The sequence below is a fragment of the Lissotriton vulgaris genome, chromosome 5 (genome assembly GCF_964263255.1).
Source record: "Lissotriton vulgaris chromosome 5, aLisVul1.2, whole genome shotgun sequence".
NCBI lineage: Eukaryota > Metazoa > Chordata > Amphibia > Caudata > Salamandridae > Lissotriton > Lissotriton vulgaris.
This window is the reverse complement of record NC_141693.1, coordinates 812,287,813-812,314,366: the sequence shown is the minus strand read 5'-3', so window position 1 is coordinate 812,314,366 and position 26,554 is coordinate 812,287,813. Positions and strand designations below refer to the sequence as shown.

Sequence of the window (26,554 nt, the reverse complement as noted above, 5' to 3'; positions counted from 1 at the left end):
AGTGCGATCTGCCCTTGAACAGGACTTTCAGTTTCGCAGGGAAAAGGAGCATATAGGAGATGTTGAGCTCTCTTAGCTTCGCTTTCACAGTGTCGTAGGAGCGTCTCTGCTTCTGTACCTCCTGGCTATAATCAGGGAAGATCATGATAACGGTATTTTCAAACTTTAGTTCTCCCAGTTTCCGGGCTTCACGAAGGACAAGATCCCTATCAGCATAGTTGAGGAATCTCGCAATTATCGGGCGAGGTCTCGCTCCCTCCGGCGGCCTTGCGAGGAGCGCCCTGTGTGCTCTCTCGATCACGAAGCAGTTGGAGAAATGGGCCTGGGGAAACATGGTCGTCAGCCAAGAGTGGAGGAAAGCTGCCGTGTCGTTCTTTTCAATTCCTTCCCTCAGGCCCACGAAGCGCAGGTTGTTTCTGCGCGCCCTGTTCTCCGCGTCATCCACTCGCCACAACAATTGTCTATGGGAGGCCTGCAATTCTGCCATGTCCTTCTTGAGTGAGGTAACGGATTCTTCCGTTTCGGATATCCTGGTCTCCGCAGTGCCCACTCTGTCGGACAAGGTCCGGAAGTCCTGCCGCAGTAGTAGAACCTCAGATCCTACTTCCCCGATCTTGGTCTCGAGGGCCGCCCTAGAGTTCTGGATGTCCGCCCGCGAGGCCTGGATCGCCTCCAGGAGCATGGCGGTATCCGGCTGCGTGTCTCGGGCCCCCCCATCTGTGTTCCTGGGTGCCCTCGTGCTAGTGGCGTAGGATTCCATCGTCTCCTGCCTTGCGGCCCGTGGCGCCGGATCCCTCTTGCCCATGGTGGCTATCGGGCGACCCCCCGATGTAACAGGAGGGCTGGGGAGGTAAGGAGTACTGCCCGTCAAGGTGGAACTAGTCCTGCGGATCCCCTGTCTCTACCAGCAGGGCACTGCGCCACGTCCCTCCTCGCGGGCCCCAGCCAGGCGGGCGAAACCAAGTCCAGGCCAGGACCTCCCGATGAAGCGGGGTCCCCGAGGGGTTCTCGCCCACCCCCGAGGATTAGGGAGGGGGGAGGGGAGCGAAATCCAATAGTAGGCCTCTCCGCAGCTCCAGTCAGGCAGCCCCGGGCTCAGGGGACCGCGCAGCAGCCCACGAGCGTCACTGCGCACCAGGCGGGCCAGAGACAGGAAAGCTAGACCCCGGCTTCACAGGCCCCTACTCAGCCTCCGGGAGGCCAGCTCGATCCAGGACCTCGCAGGATTCACCCCCCAGTCTCTCAAGGGGGGGAGGGGGAGGGGGGGGGCGGAGGCCCACAGCGAGCCCCCTCGCAGCTTCAATGAGGCAAGTCCGGAGCGTGCTCTCGCGCACAGGCCCCACAGCTCACCAGGCGGGCCACAGTCAGCAAATTTAGGTCCCGGCTGCACAGGCCCCACTCGACCTCCGTGTGGGCAGCCTCCGATCGCCGCTGCACGGCTCTCCGCGACCCCCACCAGGCAGCACCCGGGCTAGGGCAGCGCACGTCGGCCGCGCAGCTCACCCAGGAGGCCAAGAAGCAAGGCCCCGGTGTGTCAGGCCGTAGACCGCCTCCGGTCCCGAATCCTCCAGATCACCAGAGAAAGGGGGGAGGGGGGGAGGAGGGAGGCAAAATCGCCGGGCCGACCGTCGTCGCTTCGGGGCAGGGGGTCCCCGATGTCCTCACCGTCACTCCTGTGGCGCCACCTCTCCCCCGTCAGCAGCCGGACTCGATGACTCCGGGCGCCGCCATCTTAGGGCGCCGAGTCTTCAGCCCCGGGGTGAAATCGGCGGACAGGTCTGCTTCGCCCGGTCGGAAATTGAAGCCGATGGGCTCTCCAGGCGCCTCTCGCCCTCCGCCGCCGCCACAGCCAATATTTCGGGTGATTTCCCGCTGTTTGGGTCAAAGTATCGCCGGATCAGTACCAGTCATGCCAGGAGCTGCGCTGAGGCACGTCCTACTCAGCCATGCAGCTGGCCACGCCCCCCTTTAGAGCCGTTTTTGATGGAAATGGTGCTGTCTCCAGATTTTCCCATAACATTTGCAAACCTAGGCCAACTAGGGTGTCTCTAAGTTCATTCAGCCAACTTACTTTATGAAAAACATCAGATTTAATAATGTCCAGGAATCCTACCGCATAGTGTAGGAGCTCTGGAGTAGTCCAGAGCCCCTGCCAATATAAAATCGGACGGAGCCTTGCTAGATCAAAAATAGTCTTCCTTCCGAGGTCATACCTCAGAGGAAGCAAGGGGGTGCTCACAGGAAGTCTGATGATGCCTCGGAAAAACTTGTTTTCCGAAATTATCAGAGGCTTCAATTTCTCAAACCCCCACAGCTCAGCGCCGTAAAGCGCTGAGCTGAGAGCCTTAACCTCATACACCTGGAGTACGGGCTTTATTGGCTTAGTTAAGGATGTTTTGTGCTCCAAATTAAGGGCTCCTGCAAGTTGCCTATGCCTTAGTACCGCCATATCTATGTGTTGGGTCCATCTATTGTCCTTTGCCACAAGAATCCCCAAATACATAAAAGCATTGACCACCTCTAATGGGTGTCCATTCATAATGATCTTACTTTTAAAACTACGATGAGGATTAAAAATCACGAGCTTGGTTTTAGCTACATTGACTTCCAAACCATGGTCCGCACAAAATTTATCAAAAATAGAAAGGGCATGCTGCAGACCTCTCGGGGTCTTTGATAAAATCAGCGTGTCATCTGCAAACATTAAAATCGGTGTCTTAATGCCAGCCAAAGTAGGAGCATCCGTGTTTGCAGATAACATGCGCGCGACAACACCATTAATATACAACGTAAAAAGCGTGGGTGCCATCGAGCAGCCTTGGCGAACACCTCGCTGCACCGGGAAATCAGAGGTAACCACTCTCTGCCCTCCCCACTGTATCTTAGCGAAGTTTGCTTCATGCAACCTCATCAGTAGTGTTAGCAGATCTAAGGGTAGGCCCAGATTTTGTAAAACTGCCCATAACTGAGATCTGGGAACTAGGTCGAAGGCAGCGCGTAAATGACGAATGCCGCATACAAACTGCCTTTGCCCAGCAACACAGTCTTCCATTGCAGAAGGGTAAACCGAAAAACTTGATCTATTGTGCTGGTGAACTTTCGGAACCCTGCTTGAAAGGGTGACATAGCACTAGTCTCCTCAGCCCAATCAAGTACCCTATTCACAACCATCCTCCCCACCAACTTTTGAATAGTATCGATAAGGCTTATGGGCCTATAATTACCAGGTTGCAATTCATCTCTTTCTTAAAAACTGGTATTATCACTGCGCCCTGCCATGATTCCGGGACTGGAGCTCCCTGGGCCACAGCGTTAGCAAGAAGCAGGATATTCTTGCCCCAACGATCTTTGTCATTAAGAAAAACATCCGCAGTGACCCCATCAAGTCCCGGTGCTCTACCACTTGCCACCGTGCCAAGGGCCATTGAAACTTCATCAATATTAAAAAAGTTACCTTTATAAAAAACTGGCCTAAGATCTACCAGTGAATTATCCAACTTGTTGCAGGCATATTGAGGTTGAAAATATTTTCACCCAGTCCTTCTGCAAAACATTATTTTCAGGAGGGTCAGATTGGCACCCCCTACCCCACTTGACTATATTCCAGAATTTCCTAGAATCTTTACTGTTGCTGGCTTCCTTTTGGTCTTGCCAGTGTCGATCATCCCACAGTTTCTTGGCCTTTAATATACACCTCTTATACTCCTTTCTGGCAGTACGAATGAACTTCATATGCCTTCCTTTGATAGCGATGCCTAGGGCAAGTCTGGCATTCCTACATTCGGTGTTATACCATTTAAGCAGTTGAGGGGTTGCATCAATGTTCCTCTTTACAGGTTTCAGAAAATGATCCCTAATAACCGAAAAGAGATTATCATGAAGTTTGGTTACTTCCTGTTACATTCTCCTGTTTCAATGTTACTACTGTTCCTTTAATTCTGGTGGAATGTTGGTGACTCCACTGTGTATACATAGGAATGTAGAGGTCAGTTGGAGCTGAGCTTTTCTGCCAGTGACATCTTAGGGTTTTATCTTACAAATAAACTACAAAACTACATCAGCTTCCTGTTCTTCTTACTTGCAAAAGTGGCGACGAGGATGGGATTGTGATTTCTGGTGGCCAGGTATGGACAAGGATGTTGAAAGGTGTGTAAGGAATTGTGCCGCTTGCACATGCAGTGATAAATCTCATGTTTCTCAGGAAACTACGATCTCTGCTGTTTCATTTCCTGACGGACCATGGCAGAAATTAGCTATGGATATTTGTGGTCCGTTCAGCGTTGGTAGTATTACTGGGAAGTTTGCCATTGTGTTAATGGATTATTATAGCAAATGGCCAGAGGTTGCATTTGTCAAGGAAGTTAAAGCTTCCAGTATTGTTAACTTTTGTGAGGAGGTTTTTCATAGGGAAGGTTTTCCTGAGAGCATCACGACTGATAATGGCCCACAGTTCATTGCTTCAGAGTTCCAAAGTTACTTGCATTTATGTGGTATAAAACACATTACTACGGCTGTTTATTGCCCAAGGGAGAACGGCATGGTAGAAAGGTTCAACCGTGTTTTAAAGGATTGCATACAATTAGCTGTGTCAGGTGGCAATGATTGCAAGGTTGCTGTCAAAAATTTGGTTTGGAGTTATAGGAATACTCCACATTCTGCTACCATGGTATCTCCATTCCATCTTTTAAAAGGGCGTTCTGCTGGTAATAAGGTGACTCCTACATGGATGCTTAAGATTTCTGCTGGTCGTAATTATAAAGAGAATCTCAACAGTAGGATGAGCTCTTACCAGAAGAAGTATGTAGACAGACATAATGACAAAATTACGAAACGTGTAAGTAGTTTTGATGTTGGGGATTTAGTGAGATCTTCTCGCTTTGGGTTATCCAAGGATGGTTCTTCCAGATGGTCTCGTCCAAAAAAGGTGTTAAAAGTATTGGGTAATTGCGTACTGCTAGATGATGGACAAAAATGGAATTTATGCAATGTTGTTAGGTGCAATGATTTGGAACGTGACCTTTGGTTGGAAAAGGGGTCTGGTTCTAATTCTGCTTCAAATTCTGTTCATTCTCCCCATGTTCAATCAACGTCATCTGAACTTCCAAAGGAGGATGTTTCCAAGCCCAGAAGATTGTCAGGACGAATTATTGTGAAACCTGTCAAGCTTAAAGATTATATGATGTAACTCTGTATATATATAAAATGATCCTATATTTCATTGTAATGTATATAGTTTTTTTTTTATTTTTGTTTTTTTGTTTAAGAGGGAAGATGTGTTACATTCTCCTGTTTCAATGTTACTACTGTTCCTTTAATTCTGGTGGAATTTTGGTGACTCCACTGTGTATACATAGGAATGTAGAGGTCAGTTGGAGCTGAGCTTTTCTGCCAGTGACATCTTAGGGTTTTATCTTACAAATAAACTACAAAACCACATCAGCTTCCTGTTCTTCTTACTTGCAAAACTTCCATCAAACCATCTACAGATTTATTCATTTGCTCAAGGGCCTGTATGGCTTTATCAGCCTCTTCCCCAATGTTATCCAAGACCTGTTGGTTCGCCACCCATTTGAGCCTACGAAGATCATTTGAGAGGAGACTTATAGGCAAACAATCCACAATAACATCCTTGTCTGTTACTTCTGTTTCCCACCATTAATGCCCCACACACAGTGGATTGTGGTCACTTTCGATACGCCCCCTCACCTCCATATCATCTATCAGTCTCCACAGCTTCATATTACATTGAACATAATCGATCCTACTGCTATATCGGCCATTATCAAAAGTATTAGCCCCTGTCGGGGGCGTGACTAAGCACGCGACTGCAATGGACGCCTTAAGGTAGAGCTCCGCTCCGACTCCCATTCCTGGTGAATTTATCCGCTGAAGTACCACCCACAGCTGGCCGAAAATAGGAGGAGCCGCTGCAGGACATCGTGAACGTGTGCCCAGCCGATTTTGGAGGAAATCGGAGACGTTGAACGGCACCGAGGTTTTTACGGAGCAGCGGCCGGGTGGACCGGCGCCGGGCCTGGCGCGGGCACAGGAAAGACCGAGGCTCCGGCGGGAAAGGTAGGCCCAGGAGTGCGGCCTGCGCTGACGGGGCTGGCGGAGCCGGCCGGGAACACATGAGACATGCCCGGGAACTAATCCTGAGGATCAGAGAGCGCCGATTCCCACGCACTCCCCACCTTGACGCTCGCAAACAGGGAGAAAGAAATAGTGAGGCAGCGGCGAGAGGACGCGGCGCGGCGGCCGGAGCGCTGAGGGCGGGAGCGGAGTGTGACCGAGTGGCGCACTCAGGCCAGAGGCCCGGAGCCGGCAACCACTGAGACCCCGAACCAGACTCCCAACCGCGAGGCCCGCGCCAGGACGCTTGAGGATTGCGAGGGCGAGCAGCGGTAGCTGGGGAGACGTAGGCGGCTGTGGCCTGGGGCACGGGTAGCAATAAGGCACAAGTGAGGGCGGCCGAAGAGAGCACAGCCGACCACCGCTAACGAGAGGAAAGTGAACACAGAGGCCCACGACTGGGGGAACACCTGGCCGCTGACAGGCCCCACGCACGCAGAGACAGGAACGGGGGTGAGGCGTGTAGCGCTCCCATTACTGGCTGAAATACACGAAGAGGAACCACTCGTGGGGCGAGTGAGGGGCTACTGGACCGGACGGCAAGATCGCAACCCCCCGGGGAGGAGGCCCCGCTGCAACATGGTATACGAGCGACGACACCGTGACCTGACCGACGTTGGGATATGCCGGGAACCAACGCGGTGGACGGGGAGAGGACTGAAGATACCTCAGAGCGCTAACAGAGTACGAGCAAGTTGTTACTGCCCCGGGACCCACAGCCCTACAAATACACGCCCCGGCCCGCCATCCGGTGGAAGCGCCATCGCTGCTCCCGCTGAAGTAGCCGAGTGCGCACCAGGGCGCTGATGTCTAGCGGGACCAGAACCCGGAATGGGACCGGGAGCACGAACTCTAAGGGCAAAATGGACAAGACTGGGAAGAACACCGACCCGGATCAAACGGCGGCCAAGCTTGACACCATGCTGGCCGCCATGGAGAGGCTGGAGGAGTCCATCCAACTAACTCGCACCTCCCTGGCAACCAAAATTGATAGTGTCGTGATTGACCTCACTCACCTGAGAGCTGACCATAAAAAACTGGCGGACCGCACCAGGTCCCTGGAAGGCGACATGAAAGAACTCCAGCCCCAAGTCAGCCAGTCAAATAAACAGATGCGGGACCTCTTGAACAGGGTGGAATTCCTGGAAGAAAGAGCTGAAGATGCGGAAGGTAGGGCACGAATAAACAACGTGCGACTAGTGGGGGTACCGGAAAAATGGGAAGGAAGGAACTCAGAGGAACACATGGAGCAGTGGTTAAGGGACATACTACCAGAGGGGTCACTCTCTCCGCACTTTGTGGTGGAGCGTGCGCACCGAGTTCCGACGAGGCCATTACCAACGGGCTCCAACCCAAGACCTATGCTGCTCCGCATATTGAACTACAAAGACAGAGACTCCATCCTGCGAGAAACAGGCAAACTTCAAGACATACGGATCGAGAACATGACAGTGGATGTTCTTTCCAGATTACACGGTGCAAGTGCAAAGACTAAGACACTCTTTCCTGGCAGTGAAGAGGGGCCTGAGGCAGCTCGGACTGCAATACTCTCTTCTGTTTCCTGCGAAATTGAGAGTGGTGGCTCGCGAGAAAACGCACTTCTTTACCGACCCAGACGAAGTGGAGGCATGGCTCAACAGTGGCACAGACACGACCCCTAGGGAAGCCACCGACATCGCTGCCCGGCGACACACCGGGGGAGCCCAGCGGAGACGCAGACCCCGACAGAGACCGCAGAGCGGTGTGCGAGACGCAGCAAGAGTACCCCCCCGGCAGACGCCGCGCAGCAGGAGAAACAAGACGCCCTTCACCTGGTGATGGAACTCAGCCGATCCCCTGCACAGAGTGAAACGACGGGAAGCAGCCCTCGGGATCTCCCCAGTGACGACGAAGCCATCTATGGCATACCGGACTCTCAGGCCTCGGAGGAACGACCTGACGTCACACCTCAGACAGCGGATTTCATAAACTAACTGAGCATTGGGACATACTGCCCTTGGGACGCCAGCTGAGGAGTACCACGGAGGACATAGAGCATGGGGCTGATTGAACCGTGACGCCACGACCACTAGGGACGCTCGTCGCGGCCAGAGACGCCCCTGAGCCCAAATACAATTAGTAAGGCGGGAGTACGCCGGATGTCTATCCAATGAAATCATGGCACGGGGCAGAACAGAAGCCCGTGTGAGACCGGCGCGCGGGACCTGCGCTGACCTGCCTGGCTTCAAGTTGATTGGGACACGTAATGTATAATGTTAAATGCGTGTGCAACCAGTTATCTGCCTTTTCAAGTCTGGTCTAGACTGATATGCATATCCCGGGAGGGTGTGGGGCCCTCACACAACAGACTTCATTAACTAAAAAACAGTTACAGTGCTAATTGCACAGCAACCCCCTTAGCGTTAGACTTTGTTACTCTCCTCGAGAGTATGGAAGGGGGCACGTTTGGCAACCGACCTTTTGGTATTTTACAGGTATATCACATTCCATGGCTTATCGTTTTACTAGTCATGTTCCCCCCCCCCCCCTTTATCCCAATGATGTGGTGTGTAGATATGGATACAATTTCAGGACGCACTGATGGGAGCGTTTTCTTGTTGGGAACTTTGCGGTCCTCTGGGGGGTGGTGGAGGGGCCGGGGAGGGAGATTTGTTGATGATTTACAATGTCTACTGTTAAAATCTGTACGTGGAATGTGAGGGGCATGCACACACCGTCCCGACGCTATCAGATTTACTCATACCTCAAGCGCCATCACATTCAAATAGCCCTCTTGCAGGAGACACACCTTAGCGAGACAGAAACTCGTGTCTTACGACGCAGATGGCGAGGGCAACTATATGCCACGCACTACTCCTCCTACGCTAAAGGAACTTTGGTGTGGGCAAGACCGGGCACCCCTTTGACAGTAATGGACACACATATAGACCCCGGCGGGAGATACGTTGTGGTAAATGGTAGGCTGGACGGGAGGCCAGTGGTTTTGGCCTTGATATATGCACCTAACATGGGTCAGGCGGACTTCCTAGTACAACTATCAGACACGTTAGCGCCCTGGCATGGAATTCCATGGGTATTGGGAGAAGACTACAACTGTACACTTGATCTGACGCTAGACCGGTCACATCCCCCGTCACCAGGCTCACAGACACAGAACGCCGCAAAAGCCTTGCAGGCCTGGTCCACGCAGTGGGACTTGCAAGATTCATGGCGCAGTCGCAACCCCCACACTAGGGTATATTCATACTTTTCAGGAGCACACGCCCTACACGTACGCCTGGACAGGTACATGGTCACCAGCGAGATACTTCCATACGTGACAGACACCTATTACATGGGCCGCACACACTCGGACCACAACCCACACTTCATAGACCTGACATGGGAACAGCCACGACCCCCGGTACCTACCTGGAGACTGCAGCCAGATCTGCTTCTGGACGGTCCATTCAGAAACTCCATATGCACACAAACAGCGCAATACTTCGAAGAAAACACGGGCACGGCGTCCACCCCACAGCTTGAATGGGACGCATTTAAAGTGGTACTTAGAGGGCAATGTCTGGGCACACAAGTTCACTCCCGGCGTCAGATAGAAACGAATCTGAAGCGTTTAGAGTCGGACCTGCTGCAAGCAGAACAAGAAGCAACAGAGGGCACAAACGCTAGACTGCTGGCGGCGCGAGCTGGACATGACAAATTACTGGATAAGTTACGACACGTTAACTACATAGCCCACTCGGCCCGCACGCATCATGCAGGGGATAAACCTGGCAAATTGTTAGCTTGGCTGATCAGCCGCGAGGATCAATCGTCACCTGTGACGGCGATACACTCCGCTGACGGCCCAGTGGTGTACACACCGGAGAAGATACATGAGGCCTTCGTGACACACTATTGCGCACTATATGCGTCGAGACTCCAGACGCCCCAGCCGGGCATTGGCGCCTACCTCGATGAGGTCACACTGCCTACACTGACTGATGACCAGCGAGATGACATAGGGCTGCCGCCCACACCAGACGAGATACGTAAAGCCATTTTCGCCCTCTCGAATGGCAAAAAGCTGGCCCGGACGGGCTGCTGGCCGAGTACTACAAAGCCTGTTCTGACATACTGATCCCGGAGCTCCTCCGGATATATTCTGTGGCGCTGGAGGACTCGTCCTTACCCCAGTCGATGAACGAAGCGACCTTAGTGTCTCTTCTCAAGCCAGGCAGAGATGGCACACTCCTCGGCTCATACCGGCCCCTGGCACTCTTAAATACGGACTACAAGATCCTGGCATCGACCCTAGCCCGACGGCTAGCGACCTTGGTGCCCACCTTAGTGCACAGGGATCAAAACGGCTTTGTGCCCACCAGGTGCACCTCCCAAAATATCAGGAGGTTGTTCCGAGTGCAGGAATACGCAGTGCGACGATGGCCAAGGTGGGGATGCTTGGTTTTAGACCTTGAAAAGGCATTCGACTCGGTTGAATGGCTCTATCTGCTGACAGTATTGCGTAAATTCGACCTGGGAGATGATTACATTGAGATGGTCGGTCGGCTATACAGAAGCCCCGAAGTGCGAGTCCGCACGGGCAAACTGCTATCTGATGCCATTAAAGTCAGACGAGGCACCAGGCAGGGGTGCCCGTTGTCCCCTTTGCTTTTCTCGCTAGCGATAGAGCCCCTCGCAGAGATACTGCGAAGTAGAGGTGCAAACTGGGGTATCCCGTTAGCGGATGGCACGCACATAGTCTCGCTGTACGCAGACGACCTGCTCCTGTACATTAGAGACCTAACTCAATTACCACCGGGGTTGTCGGACATCTTCCGAACCTTTGAGGCTATGTTGGGCCTTAAGGTAAATTGGGCCGAATCAGGGGTGTATTCATTCGACCCTGCCACCCCAGAGCCCGAAATCAGGATCAGTGGCGAAAGATTACCATGGTACCAAACCACGTTCAAATATTTAGGAATACATATATATAGAACCTCTCCAGACATATTGGATGGCAACCTGACGTGAGCCATCACGTCCATACGATCGCAGGTCACCTTTTGGAAGACCCTCCCACTCAACGTGCCAAGCAGAGTGACACTGGCGAAAATGATTGTGCTGCCTAGGCTACTATATTACTATGCCAACTTCCCGGTATACGTCCCGGCCCGCACGTTCAAGGAGCTGGAAACCATGGTCAGAGATCTAATTTGGAACACTGGAAGGCCCAGAGTGGCACTGAGAAAATTATATACGCCTGTCGACGACAGAGGTCTCGCAGTGCCCAACCTGGAGCTTTATTATCTGGCGGCACAGCTACAATGGGGAGCGGCCTTGCTCGGTGGCAGAAATCTAGACGATACGGCCACTTACGCAGACACGATGCCCCCTCTACAGATCCACACGTTGTTCCACCCGCTGACAAAAGTGAAGAGACAGGTACAGCTACACATAGCAGTAGCCACTAAAAGCTATATCAGGAGCCTTCGGCTCACAAAAACGATTAAGCCATATGCCCCAGCACTCCCGCTCCTAGGCACCCCCAGGACCACAGACGTGGTAACCGAAGCAGCGATGGAGCACTGGACACGTTCGGGGGTGGACACCATGGCGGACCTGTACGCCGATGGCGCCTTGATACCTTTCGCAACGCTTGCTGATGATACGGGACTGCCGGCTGGACAGTTCTTGCAACATGCTTCCATAGTTAGGGCATACACACAGCAGTGGGGAAATATTGCAGAGGAACCCCCCACACACCAACTAATACAATGCCTACACGTCATGGGAAATGGCACGCACGTGGTACACTGGTTAACACAGGCACTGTTATCGCACACGCAACATACTCTACAGCCATTACGCGACAAATGGGCGCAGATAGGGGGAAAGAATGGACGGATAAGGAATGGGCAATGGTAATAGCGAGCCCCAGATGTATCCCACGAAACGTGCACTTTAAACTGATACAATTTTACATACTGAACAGAACGTACCTCTCACCAGACAAAATTAACCAATGCTTCCCGGGTGCCTCAGCAGGATGCCCGAGATGCATGCTGACAGGGGCGGACCTACTACACATGTTGTGGCTATGTCCAAGGATCCATACGTACTGGCAGACGGTGCTGCCGTTACTTGAGCGGAGCACAGCCATGCCAATACCACACACATGGGAGGCATGTCTGCTAAGCCTCTATAAGAGGACTAAGCTTAACAAAGTCCCCTCCCGATTCTGGGACCTAGGCCTGCTCACAGCCAAGAGGCTCCTCACTAAACATTGGAAGCGCACAGAGCCACCACTGGCTGAACACTGGCGCGCCTCCCTAGACAACTGGGCGAGAGCAGAGAGTATCACTCTTCACAATGAAGAGACAGCAGGACTGCGGAAATTCCCCATTGCGACTCTATGGGACGAGACGTTGAGCTCCTTCCATCGAGAATGCCAGACACAGGGAGTTCCCTCGAACAGTACCCCCCCTGACAAAAACACGAAGTAACTTACAGGATGGACACCACAAGCCATAGCCCCGAAGGCCCCATCGAAAACAAACACGAACCACAAGATTGGGGCACCCTTTGACCTGTTGGTAGCAATTATGCCTAGCCTGCACAACAGCGTCCCTCACCCACACCACGACCCACCCACTGACTGGCATGCTAATCTCCCGGGAACGGACAAGCTGTCATGAGCAACATGTGATGACATCTCCTAGCTCCCACCACACTGATGCGTTCTCACCATAACACACGATACACACCTCCAAGTTGACTACCCCCCCCCCCCTTCTCCCCCCCATCTTTTTCTCTCTTCCCCAATTACATCCCTACTTACCCTTCTCCTCGATTCTCCCACCTCCTCCATTTCTCCTACCAGGGTCAGGAATTTCCCTCACACTTCCCAGCCGACCTCTTGACCGTACTGATGGACTATTTTGGGCTACAAGTGTCTATGATGCGGCCGTCACACCCGACCGCTACCACACGGCGATGTATATGCATCGGATTGCCTGAGTGGGGGAGATACACACTAACGCATCTGACATGGCGTTGATCGCAATAGACAACCAGGTTTAGAACCGAGACGCGGCGGCGTCAGGCCTTCCTGCTCGCACCGAAACATGAGAGTGGCGCGTCAGTCCCATATCCTGGCCCCGCGGTTGCCGCTGCAACGACACCCAAAACCGCGACACCAGAATTGAGTCACGCGATACAAGATGGGTCCCCCCAGTAGCCACGGCCCGGTGGCAGCCGGAAGGAGCAGGGACCACAGTACCTCGCACGTTGCAAGACTATTGGGACTGCCCAGGTGCCATTACAGCTAGACTGCATGTGACATGAAACTGATGATGTACCAAATGTGATGTAACACTGTATTTCATGAATAACCCCGTGGAGATACCACACACTGTTATAATGTGAGTTAATGAATGATGCACAGTTCATGTTTTTGTGAAAACAATAAAATATATTAAAAAAAAAAAGTATTAGACCCTGTCTTGTCACTCGCAGTTCTCCCTTTTAATGCCCTTAATCCCCTTTCACAACAGATCACATTTAGACATATAACATCCTCAGTCCATCTAGTTTCAGGTTGCAAATCCAATTTGGGAACACCCCATTGCCTCATCCCCAGGATACTGATCATGGGCAACCAAGGGCTCGAAGGCTAGATTTAAGTCACCAGCTATAAGTATATTATTATTTACAGAATTAATTTCTAGGAGCTGATCCAGATCCGCTATAACTTGGGACCTCCCACCTTTATTAACCCTAGCATAAATATTGTAAATATACAACCTACCCAGAGAGCCCAAATCGACTCTACTGAGCTGGATGTCAATACTTCTGGTGGCTACTCTTTGATCGTAAGTGATAAACTCTGCCGGACCCAAATAACCAAACCTCCCATCGGTCGGCCCTTCGGTCCTTTGATTGCCGGGACAAAATAATTTAGATAGCCCTGGCAAAATGCGGTTCACACAGCCAAGTCTCCTGGAAGATACACACATCAAATTCGTTGATGAATGTTAGCCATTCCGGAGACTCCAGCCTGGGGCGCAATCCAGCAATATTCCACGAGCTTAGCTTACCCCTCCAAGGTCCTTTGCTATTACTCGGGTGTGAGGATGCAGCAGTGGCAAAGATTTACATGGTTCCCTCACTATTCCTGCAATATGTTCTTGGATTGAATGGGTTACTAAATGCGCCTCGCTTTCCCCTCTTAACCTTGTGTTCCCGTCCCGTGGTTGGGCGACACCAATATTTATACTTCTAACAGGTGCAACTACTGAGGTCCCTTCTTCACTTGGGCCACCCCCCAAATTACTTAATGGTCCTGGGTTCAGGTCTGATACAAGTCAATCGTTGTTTTCAAGCCCAGAGTCATGACATCCTCTGTGACGGCTCTGTACGTGGAAAGGACGGCCTTGAAAAGAAGAGCACGACTTTCTTAGCTGAATCCATGAATGCGCTGGCGGGCTAGTTCTAAACTCCAGGGCAAACAAATTTTCAGCCAGGGATGCCGAAGTTAATGTTAGCTCAATTGCGTCATATTCATCGAGTGGGGAACTTAACCTTATTGCCTTTAATATATCTTCCCTAATCACCGAGCGACACCCTCTAACATGCTGCAACCAGCGGATTGCCTTATTAGTTAGGGAATCAGCGTTCTCTGTATGACCACTAGTCCCTTTCCCTAATTTGGGGACATTAGTCATATAAATTTTATTGGGGCAATAGTCATCATTTTTTGGGTACACGTTCCCCCTCCTGCTAAAAGCGTTGTTATCTGGTATCACCATTCTAGTGGATGCCTTAGGTATAGTGTACCTTCCTCCTGTGTTAGTAGTTCCGGGTTTCTGACCTTGTTTTGTGTTGGTGCCCATTCTAGTGGATTCCCTAGGTGTAGTGTTACTCCCTCCTGTATAAGTAGTTTCGGGTTTCTGACCTTGTTTTATGTTGGTGCCCGTTGGCCTCCTTACTGCAATTGATGCCCTGTCATTGGATTCTTTGGGGACTGAGTCGGAACTTTCCCTAGTTAAACAAATGGTCTCTGTTACCAGATTCCTAAGAGCCTTGCTAGTTACTATGAACCACAATCAACACACAATGGGGTCGGTCATGGAAAATTCATATTAGGTAAAAAGGAGAAATTGCTCCTTTTTTAGGTGTCCCCTCACTCACCAGGGGTGCCCCATGGTGACATGCTTCATCATTGGGGCATCTCAGTCTTCTACGGGCTGGGGCGTGCTACGACTTGCGAGTAACGTAGGAGCACTTTTCAGAAGACTATGTGTGGTGCATGTGTATTTGTGGAGTGGACTATGTGATGTATCTAAAAATACCTGCCCAGTAGGTTGACAATAAACTTTATTTTTGCCTCTAGGTGGTAATATTAAAAACGGGGTGGATAGATAGGGTGCCCTAAACGTAATGTGTCAAGGTGTACCTATCAACTCCTAACGTCGACATGTTTCGTGCATACCCCAAGCACTTCTTCGGGACTACACAGGGACCAGCCCTGTGTTCGCCACTCCTTAGCTCTCCAATGAGTTATTTTGGTACAATAATAAAATAAGGTGAAATTGCAGCAAACTATAATAAGTGCATGCAGTAATACCTACGTATTTAATCCAAACATGTGGTTCCTGTAAGATAAAAGACAACTTGAAAAATCAAGGGGTAAGTTACCCCAAATCTTATCACACATAGACCGTATAGTAGGATTGTTGTGGAAAACGTAATTACATTTCCCGTGGTCCTTAATGGACGTTTTTGAAGGTGGTTGTTTTCATGCACAAAACGTGTCTGTTCTCATGCATCAAAACGTGATAAAACACCTATCTGTGACACACCCAAACATTCATCTATCACACACTCTCATACTTGTTTTTACATACATGTCATGAGACCTAACTGGGCCCCATGGATTCGGAGGGGTTCAGTATCCCAGCAGATCTAATAGAGATAGGAGAGATGGGATATCGTAAATAAAAAACCACAGGGTCGTTTTTAACTAACGATGGCAAACTGGCCCGTTAAATGTAAGGGTTAACACCCTTCGTTGGTCCGATTTTCACTTACTTATTATCAAGCCCATTATCTCCACTTTATCGGCAGTTTTCTGCCAATAAATGCGACGATAATGTATCGCCTTTTGTTGATAATATGGACCATTGCTTTTTTTTTGACCAGTAAACTCAGGTGCATATTATCAAGGACCAGTGTTAAAATTATCGCCGTGTTATTGGCAAGAAACTGCTGATAAAACGGCGATAATGAGCTTCATAATACGGCCTTTTTATTTCCCATAGAACCCCATGATAGCACCAGAACATAGGCTTCTATGGGACTTAACGAGGACGTATTATCAAGCCCACCCTCCCCACATAAATAACAAACTCCAGACAATGCAGGTACCCGGAGCTAGAAGGTCATTTTACATATCACTGCCCCAGACTGTGGCGTTCCCCGCGACGTGTACGGGGACAGAGTGAGAGAGCTCAAAACATTTTTTTTATTTAAAAGACCCGAGGGGTGCCGCTCCCCGAGACTGTGGGGAGTAGGACCGTAACGCCCCCCTGCATACTTCAAAATAAAACCAGAGGAGTGCCGTTCCCCAGTGCTCGGGGCACCGTACAAGCCCCCATTATGCAGAAAAATTGCCCCCGTAATTTACCCCCCGGGACCTAATGAATAAAACGGACTTCTACTTTTTTTTTCACCTTTTCGACCGCGTACAAGTACTGCATGAGTACCGCGCCATTTTTTTTAAAAATAAAAATTGACCCTAAAGATCCATGTACCACCCCTGACCAAGACTATACGCTCAGAATGTTTCTACCCTGCCCCCTTTCCTTATTTCTCAACTTTGTTTTACTGTTTTCTTGTGACTCTGCTCTTCCGACAAACAACATGGCTGCCAATACTTCCTGGTTTGGAGTATTGACAGCCAATCAGCATGCAGCTCCTGCTCGTAATTGTAGGTATTTACATACGCGTACGCCACGATTTTTCTTTAACCTCATCAGAGCGTCGAACGTTCAGCGCCCAGTGCTGAACGTTCGGATAACGAATGCTGGCCCGTCGGCCAACGGTCGTGCACAGCACTGGGGAGGTAGTGCTCGTGACGACCGTTGGCCGACGGCAGCAGTTAAGGGGTTAAAAGAATAAAATAAAAAATAGAGCCTAAACATCCATATACGACCCACACAAGTGAGGTATCATTTTACTCGGGAGAACAAGCGGAATGCTGGGTGGTAGGACTTTTGTGCCGGCACGGAGATCCCACGCAAAAATGTATGGAAATGTGTTTTTTTAACCTAATTTTAAGGTTTGCAGGGAATTGTGGGTAGGAAACGTTGGGCGACCCCCGCATGTCATACCTCGCTGGACTCCCCCGGGTGTCTAGTTTTCAGAACTGTTTGGGTTTGGTAGGTTCCCAAGATGGCCGCCGAGCACAGGGCTAAAAACTCAGGTGCCCCCCCCCAAAAAAATAAGGTAGTTTTGCTATAGGTAATTTTTAAGTCTCCACCGTACGATTTGGGCCTTTTCCAGTTGCAGCCACTATGCCTACCCACGCAAGTGAGGTACCATTTTTTCGGGAGACCTAGGGGAACACTGGGTGGGAGGAAGTTTGAGGATCCACGCAGATTCCAAAACTTTACCACAAAGAAATGTGAGAAAAAAGCATTTTCTTTGTGAAATTTGAGGTTTACTGTGGATTCTAGGTAGGAGAATTATGAGGGACCCACGCAAGCCATACCTCGCTGGAGTCCCCCAGGTGTCTAGTTTCCACAAATGTGTGGGTTAGGTAGGTTTCCCTAGATGGCCACCGAGCCCCGGGCCAAAAACTCATGGGAACCCCCTTGCAAAACCAGGTTGGTTTGTGATAGGTAATTTTGATGTCGCCTCATTAGGTTTTGGGCCCTTGCCTGTTGCGGATCCTTGAGCCACCCAAGCAAGTGAGGTACCATTTTTATCGGGAGACCTGGCAGAACGCTGGGTGGGAGGAAATTTGTGTGAGCCCACTGATGCCACGCTTTCCCACACAAAAATGTGTGAAAAAAAAATATTTTTTCAGCTAAAATTAAGGTTTGCAAGGGATTCTGGGTAAAGGAACGTTGGAGGATCCACGCAAGCCATACCTCCTTGGAAGCCGCGGGGTGTCTATTGTGCAGAAATGTGTGGGTTTGGTAGGTTTCCCTAGATGGCCGTCTAGCACGGGGCCAAAAACCCAGGTGACCCCCCTTGCAAAAGCTCGTGGTTTTGACAAAGGCGACTTCAAAATTGCCTATGTCAAAACCACCAGCTTTTGCAAGGGGGGTCACCTAGGTTTTTGGCCCCGTGCTAGACGGCCATCTAGGGAAACCTAACAAGCTGTAAAGCCACTTCAAGGCACCAACCGCTTTACAGGCCATTCACACACTTTCATACCTGACACACAGAAGACCATTCACACCACCCGGCACAAAAGCAACTCATCACAACATTTACAAACAAGCATTTGCAATGCAATATGTCTCGCATTAGGAAAGTTAGAGCTATTGGTATTGTAAATGACAATTTTTGTATTTATGTGTTGGTTTTGAAAATAGCGAAATTAATACCTTTTGTCATTTACAATGCCAAAACTTTTAACTTTCGCAAATGTGACACCTATAGCCTTTGTAATGCAATATGTGTCGTATTTACGTGACTTAGATGTATTGATATTACAAATAACAATTGCTTTTAACTTTTTTAATAATTAATACTTAAATGAAAGTTCTTGTAATTTATAATGGCAATAGCTTAAACTTTTGTAAATAACTTTTGTGAAGATTATGTTCAGTGTATTTTATTGTGATGAAAATCCAAGAACAGAAGTGAAATATTAACATCTTTTTGTGACATTTCTAATAAAGCTTGAAACATTGAGAGAACATATTTGAAGCAGTTGTTGTTGAATGGTTGCCTAGATTGATGCTGTGGTGGCACTGAGTGATGTTGTGGTTGCGAAGAGTGATGCTGTGGCGATCAGTGATGCTGAGGCGATCAGTGATGCTGTGGTAGCGCATAGTGATGTTGTGGTGCCCCTGAGTGATGATGTGGTGGTGCTGAGTTATGCTGTGATGATGCGATAGAGTATAATTATGTGGCATGTAACTATGTGGCACTGAGTGGTATTTGAAGTGTATGTTGCATTGAGTGCAGTGTAATTATGTGGCGTGTAATTATGTGGCACTGAGTGGTATTTGGAGTGTATGTTGCGTTGAGCGCAGTGTAAATATGTAGCATATACTTATGTGGCACTGAGTGGTATTTGGAGTGTATGTTGCATTGAGTTCAGTGTCATTATGTGGCGGGTAATTATGAGGCACTGAGTGGTATTTGGAGTGTATGTTGCGTTGAGCGCAGTGTAATTATGTAGCACATAATTATGTGGCACTGAGTGGAATTGTGTGTAGTGTATGTTGCATTGAGTGCAGCCTAATTATGTGGCGTGTAACTATGTGGCACTGAGTGGTATTTGAAGTGTATGTTGCATTGAGGGCAGTGTAATTATGTGGCATGTAACTATATGGCACTGAGTGGTATTTGGAGTGTATGTTACATTGAGTGCAGTGTTATTATGTGGTGTGTAATTATGTGGCACTGAGTGGTATTTGGAGTGTATGTTGCATTGAGTGGAATGTAATTATGTGGCGTGTAACTATGTGGCACTTAGTGGTATTTGGAGTGTATGTTGCATTGGGCGTAGTGTTTTTATGTGGCGTTTACTTATGTGGCACTGAGTGGTATTTGGAGTGTATGTTGCATTGAGTGCAATGTAATTATGTGGCGTGTAACTATGTGGCACTGAGTGGTATTTGGAGTGAATGTTGCATGGAGTGCAGTTTAATTATTCGGCGTGTAATTATGTGGCACTGAGTGGTATTGTTTGGAGTGTATGTTGCATTCAGTAGAGTGTAATTGTGTGGCGTGTAATTATGTGGCACTGAGTGGTATTGTTTGTAGTGTATGTTGCATTGAGTGCATTGTAATTATGTAGCATATAATTATGTGGCACTGAGTGAAATTGTGTGGAGTGTATGTTGTAATGAGTGCAGCATAGTTATGTGGCGTGTAACTATGTGGCGCTGAGTGGTATTTGGAGTGTATGTTACATTGAGTGCAGTGTTATTATGTGGTGTGTAATTATGTGGCACTGAGTGGGATTTGGAGTTTATATTGCATTGAGTGCAATGTATTTATGTGGTGTGTAACTATGTGGCACTGAGTGGTATTTGGAGTGAATGTTGCATGGAGTGCAGTGTAATTATGCGGCATGTAATTATGTGGCACTGAGTGGTATTTGGAGTGAATGTTGCATGGAGTGCAGTTTAATTATTCGGCGTGTAATTATGTGGCACTGAGTGGTATTGTTTGGAGTGTATGTTGCATTGTAATCATGTAGCATATAATTATGTGGCATTGAGTGGTATTGTGTGGAGTGTATGTTGTATTCAGTAGAGTGTAATTGTGTGGCGTGTAGTTATGTGGCACTGAGTGGTATTGTTTGGAGTGTATGTTGCATTGAGTGCAGTGTAAATATGTGGCGTGTAATTATGTGGTACTGAGTGGTATTTGGAGTGTATGTTGCATTGAGTGCAGTGTTATTATGTGGGGTGTAATTATGTGGCACTGATTGGTATTTGGAGTGTATGTTGCATTGTAATCATGTAGCATATAATTATGTGGCATTGAGTGGTATTGTGTGGAGTGTATGTTGTATTCAGTAGAGTGTAATTGTGTGGCGTGTAATTATGTGGGACTGAGTGGTATTGTTTGGAGTGTATGTTGCATTGAGTGCAGTGTAAATATGTGGCGTGTAATTATGTCGTACTGAGTGGTATTTGGAGTGTATGTTGCATTGAGTGCAGTGTTATTATGTGGGGTGTAATTATGTGGCACTGATTGGTATTTGGAGTGTATGTTGCATTGAGTGCAGTGTAATTATGTGGCGTGTAACTATGTGGCACTGAGTGGTATTTCGAGTGTATGTTGCATTGAGTGCAGTGTAATTATGTGACGGGTAATTATGTGGCACTGAGTGGTATTTGGAGTGTATGTTGCATTGAGTGCAGTGTCATTATGTGGCATGTAATTATATGGCACTGAGTGGTATTCGGAGTGTATGTCGCATTGAGTGCAGTGTTAATATATGGCGTGTATCAATGTGGCACTGAGTGGTATTCGGAGTATAGGTTGCATTGAGTGTAGTGTAATTATGTGGCATTTAATTATGTGGCACTGAGTGGTATTTGGAGTGTAGGTTGCATTGAATGCAGTGTAATTATGTGGTGTGTAATTATGTGGCACTGAGTCGTATTTGGAGTGTATGTTGCATTGAGTGCAGTGTAACTATGTGGCGTGTAATTATGTTGCACTGAGTGGTATTTGGAGTGTATGTTGCGTTGAGGGCAGTGTAAATATGTAGCATATAGTTATGTGGAACTGAGTGGTATTGTCTCGAGTGTGGTGTAATTATGTGGTGTGTAATTATGTGACACTGAGTGGTATTGTTTGGAGTGTATGGTGCATTGAGTGCAGTGTAATTATGTGGCATGTAATCGAAATTTGCCTAGCTTAGTAACGGTAAGTTTCAATTCTATTAAGGACACGGAGGCAAGGATTATGCTTTTCTCTCTTCGCTGTTTATTCACATAACACCACACAGCAGCCAGAAAAGCATCAAAACTTGAAAATGTTTGTATTCCAAACACAGGAATCATCAGAAAACATCATAATAACATTTTTTATAACTACAAGTCCCATCAGACCAACATTAGGCAGTCCTTTCTTAGTGTCCATAAATCCAAATATAAGGCGTCCATCTTGTGAACTCCTCCTCTTTCTTCGTCGCGGGTCAGGCCAAAGTCTCAACGATCTTGTTTCGCACCATCATTACCTGGCGGAAAAAAGAACAACGTGAGCTATGCCATACCCGCTAGGCTTGAAGGCAAGTCAACGAAAAACATTGCAACAAGTCAATGACATGCAACCAAAGAGAACAGTAAATCCATATTGCAATTCGGAAAAAGATTTCTTACTCCAGTACGGGTGGGATCTCCGCAGGAGGGATGGGTGGGATAATCCTCGCCTCCGTGTCCTTAATAGATTTGAAACTTACCGTTACTAAGCTAGGCAAATTTCGATTCTATGTCAGGACCGGAGGCTTCGGATTATGCTTGTTCAAAGCTTGTTCACCACCAAACTAGCAATATCCACCACCGGCTTGAAATAAAACCTTTTGAAGGTGGAGTCCGAAGACCAATCCGCAGCGCGCATGAGGTCTTCTAAACGTGCCCCAAGGGCAAACGCTTTGGAGGCCATGGCCCCTCTTGCGTAGTGAGCTCCGAACTGCTTTGTATCAATACCAGCTTCCTGTAATACCCAACGCACCCAACGGGCTATAGTGGGGGAAGAGACAGCCTTGTGAGGTTTGCACAACGCAATGAGCAATTGCCGCTCGCCCGGAGGGCAAAGTTCTGTCGTGACATCCTCATAAGTTTTCAAACATTGCACCACACACAACTTAGGGACATCCGCAAAAGCCGGGTAAGAAATAGACCTCGTAGCAGATTTCGTGCGGCGGCCCACGGTAAAGGTAACCCCATCCGTGGAAAACGCTCTCGCCGTGACATCTAAGGCACGCACGTCGGACACTCTGCGACATGACACCAAACAGAGGAGCATTGCCAGTTTAGCTGACAGTTCCTTTAAGGAGAGATACTTGTTAGGCTGCCAAGAAAGGAAAAGATTCAACACCACGATAACATCCCACAGGACAGAATATCGTGGCTCCGGTGGTAAAGCAAGACGCACTCCTCTGAGGAGCCGGCATACAAGGGGATGTTCCCCGGCCGCCACTCCATCCAACTTCTCATGAGCTGCTGATATGGCAGAACGTATCGTGTTAATAGTCCGGTATGCTAAGCCGGCAGTAGATAGTTCCGCCAGGAAATTCAGGATGGGAACAAGACCTGCGACCATGGGATCCAAGTCCCGTCGAAGACACCAACGAAACCACCTGGTCCAAGCCGATCTATACCGTTTTGCAGTGCTGCCTGCCCAGACTTTGGACAAAAGGTGCTGAGCCGAGTTCGAAAGGCCAGGGAGCGACCAGCGTCTCCTGAAAGCCTCCATGCCATGAGGCGGAGAGAACCCTGGAGGAGATGGTGAGGGACCCCGTCTGGATTGAGGAGAAGACGAGGAAGCCGGGGGAGTAGGATTGGAGAATCCCAGGAAAGTTCCAGAAGAACTGGAAACCACACTTGCGACCTCCACACGGGCGTTACCATCACCACGTCCGCCATCTGACGGCGAAGCTGGGCCGCGGCCCGCACTATCATGGAGAAAGGCGGGAAGGCATACGGTCGTTCCTGACTCCAGTCCTGGAGGAACGCATCCGTCGCCTCCGCCAAAGGGTCCGGTCTCCAGCTGAAGAACCTCGGCAGCTGGAGTCCAGACGGGATGCAAACAGGTCTATGGAAAAAGGACCCCAGCGTGTCGCCAGCCAGTGGAACACTCGGCGAAGGAACCTGCCAGAAGTTCCAAGCAGTTGATGTGAAGTCGCTGCTCGTCGGATGACCAAGCGCCGCCTGTGGAGAATTCCCCGCAGCGGGCGCCCCAACCGGACCTGCTGGCGTCGGACTCGATCACCAAGTCCGGAACGGACCCGAAAATCGCTCGGCCGTTCCACGCCTCCATGTGGGCGAGCCACCAGGACATTTCCTCCTTGACCTCCACCGACAGGGGAATCAAGCAATCGTAAGAGAGCCCCCTGCGCAAATGATGCGCTTTGAGGCGCTGAAGGGCCCAATAATGAAGAGGGCCCGGAAATATCGCCTGAATTGACGACGAGAGAAGGCCTACCACTCTGGCAACCTGCTGAAGAGAGGTGTGCGATTTGGAAATCGTCTGCCGCAGTACATGCCTGATTTTGGCCATCTTGCTGGACGGCAGGCTGAGAGTCGAGTGCACCGAATCTACCACGAAGCCCAAGAACACCATTGTCTGGGCGGGCGTGAAAACCGACTTCTCCTTGTTGACAATAAAACCCAGACCCTGCAATAGTGAGACTGTCTGGGAAAGATGAGCGGTCAACCTGCTCGGGTCCTGGCCCAGCAGCAAAATGTCGTCCAGATAGACGATCAACCGAATCCCCTGACTCCGCAGGGTTTCTATGGCCGGGTGCAGAATTTTGGTAAAGCACCAAGGGGCCGAGGAAAGACCGAATGGAAGGGCCTTGAACTCAAAAACCATGCCTTTCCAGCAAAACTGGAGGAAACGGCGATGAGGAGGGTGGATGGGAACTACCAAATACGCATCCTTGAGGTCCAGGCGAACCATCCAATCGTTCGGGAGCAATACGTCTCTCAACAGATGGATGTCTTCCATCTTGAAGTGGTTGTACACTACCCAGCCATTGAACTCCTTGAGGTTGATGACTGGCCGTCTGCCCCCGTCCACCTTTTCCACAAGAAAAATATTGCTCAGGAAACCCCCGGGGTGACGCGTTGTTCGACAAATAGCCCCTTTGCGCAGCAGCGCCGAGACTTCCTCGTCGATCAACAGTACGTCTGGCTGAGAAAAAGTTATGGGCCGAGGTGGCTGTAACTGGCGTGGTTGATTGTAAAACTCTATGCGGAACCCCCGCACGGTCTGAAGGACCCATGCGTCCATCGTAATAGACGCCCATGCCTGTGGGAAACATGCCAACCTTCCCCCAATAACAACTTGATCCGCAGGGATCACACTCACCGTGGGAATTGTTGCCGCCGGAGTCATTCCTGAAGTTTCCGCGTCCTCAGAAACGCTGACCTCTCGTTGGGTAGAAGTTGTTGTAGTTCACAGAGGAGTTGTAGTTTCCTCTGCCGGAGCCATGCCCTTTATTGGGTTGCTGCTGACCGCCACGGCCGGTCGTGAGGCCCCTGCCACGACCAGCCCCTCGGGAAAAACGCTGGTGGAAGACCCGCTTGATGGTGGACTGGGCCTTGTCCAGGGAAGTGAAAGTGGAGACAAACTTTCCCAGCTCCTTTATAAATGGCTCCCCAAAGAGACCCCCTTGCGCAACAGCGCCAGCCTCCGAGGAGGCCAAATCTCCTAACTTGGGGTCCAGTTTGATCAGGAGAGACCGACGCCGTTCAGTCGAGAGGGCGCAGTTAGCGTTCCCTAAGAATATGACGGCCCGCTGTGCCCAATTGGACAACACCTCCGGGCATATGGCATTACCCGACACCTTGGCTTCCTCGGCCATGTCCAGGATCTTGGTGAGGGGGCCAATGGTGTCCAACAGCTTGTCCTGACAGGAGCGCCAAGAACGGTCGATCCCCTTACGGGGGTCCTTCACAAACTTCGCCATGAAAGTGGCCATCTTTCCATCCAACTCCGGCGTCATAGCCACCTTACCATCTAGAGTCGGACGGGGGCATTCCCCCCTCAAGCAGCTGCGCGCCTCCTTCTCCGAGGGCTTGCGGAGGCGGCCCGCCACAAACTGTGCGACCTTGTCCCCAGGCGCCCAAGCCGCTGACCGCGGGTGCATGATTTCATCCGGGTCGAGCATGCCCGAATTGTCCGTGGGTAACTCCGTCGAGGACGAGGCCGGTCGCCAAGACCGCACGGAGTCTTCATCATCGTCGTCCGTATCCGCGGGGGAAATACCTCCCGGGGAGGCAGAGGCAGTATCCGCCGGCGTCGAGGGGACCTGAGGCGGGAGCGACGCAGGGGTAGGCACAGTCGCCTTAGCCAGGAAAGCGTCTCGTAAGCGCTCGAAGGCGTCCTTGTCCACGCCCTGCCCGCCACTGGGACCCGGGTCCCTACATGCCTTCTTGGCCGCCGGTGGCTGGCTGGGATCGTTGGCGGGCACCCCCGCGAGGCCCGGTGCCAACTTGGCGCACTCTTCAACAATGCGGGCTGATAGCCTGTCCTCCATAGGCCCTACAATTTCCTGCACACAACGGTAAATCGACTGGTCAACAGCCGCATAGAATTCGTCGTCTTGGAGGTACTGGTGGGACTCCTCCTCCTAGACGTAATACCCCTCAGCCATGGCGTCCACAACGCGCAGCAAAGAAGATAGGTATCTGAGGGTTCCGATGGCGTAGAACAACTGCCACGTATGGGCCAACCGGAGGTTAGCAAGTTTTTGTAAGCCGGCGGAACCAGGCAGTCACGAAGGCAGCACCAGCCTTCTGAGCGCGCCGACCCTCTCTCCAGAGACCGGGTCGCACCGCCTCCCAGCGCGCTTGAGCGGGTAACACCCCAGCGGAAGCCGATGTAGGAAAGGTGCTCAAAAACTGCCCGCAGGCGTCAACGTTGTCACAACCACCAGTACGGACCCCAACGGGGCGTTCAAGCACAGGATAATACAACCCAAGAAGGGCGTCAGGGTTAGGCGGCAGCAGGGCTC

General features: G+C 50.2%; 1 protein-coding gene across 3 annotated transcripts in view; it reads right to left on the bottom strand.

The window, feature by feature from the left end:
* The window catches only part of NUDT13 (nudix hydrolase 13), a 756,871-nt gene that overhangs the window by 225,113 nt on the left and 505,204 nt on the right, over positions 1-26,554 (bottom strand). The window lies entirely within an intron of this gene.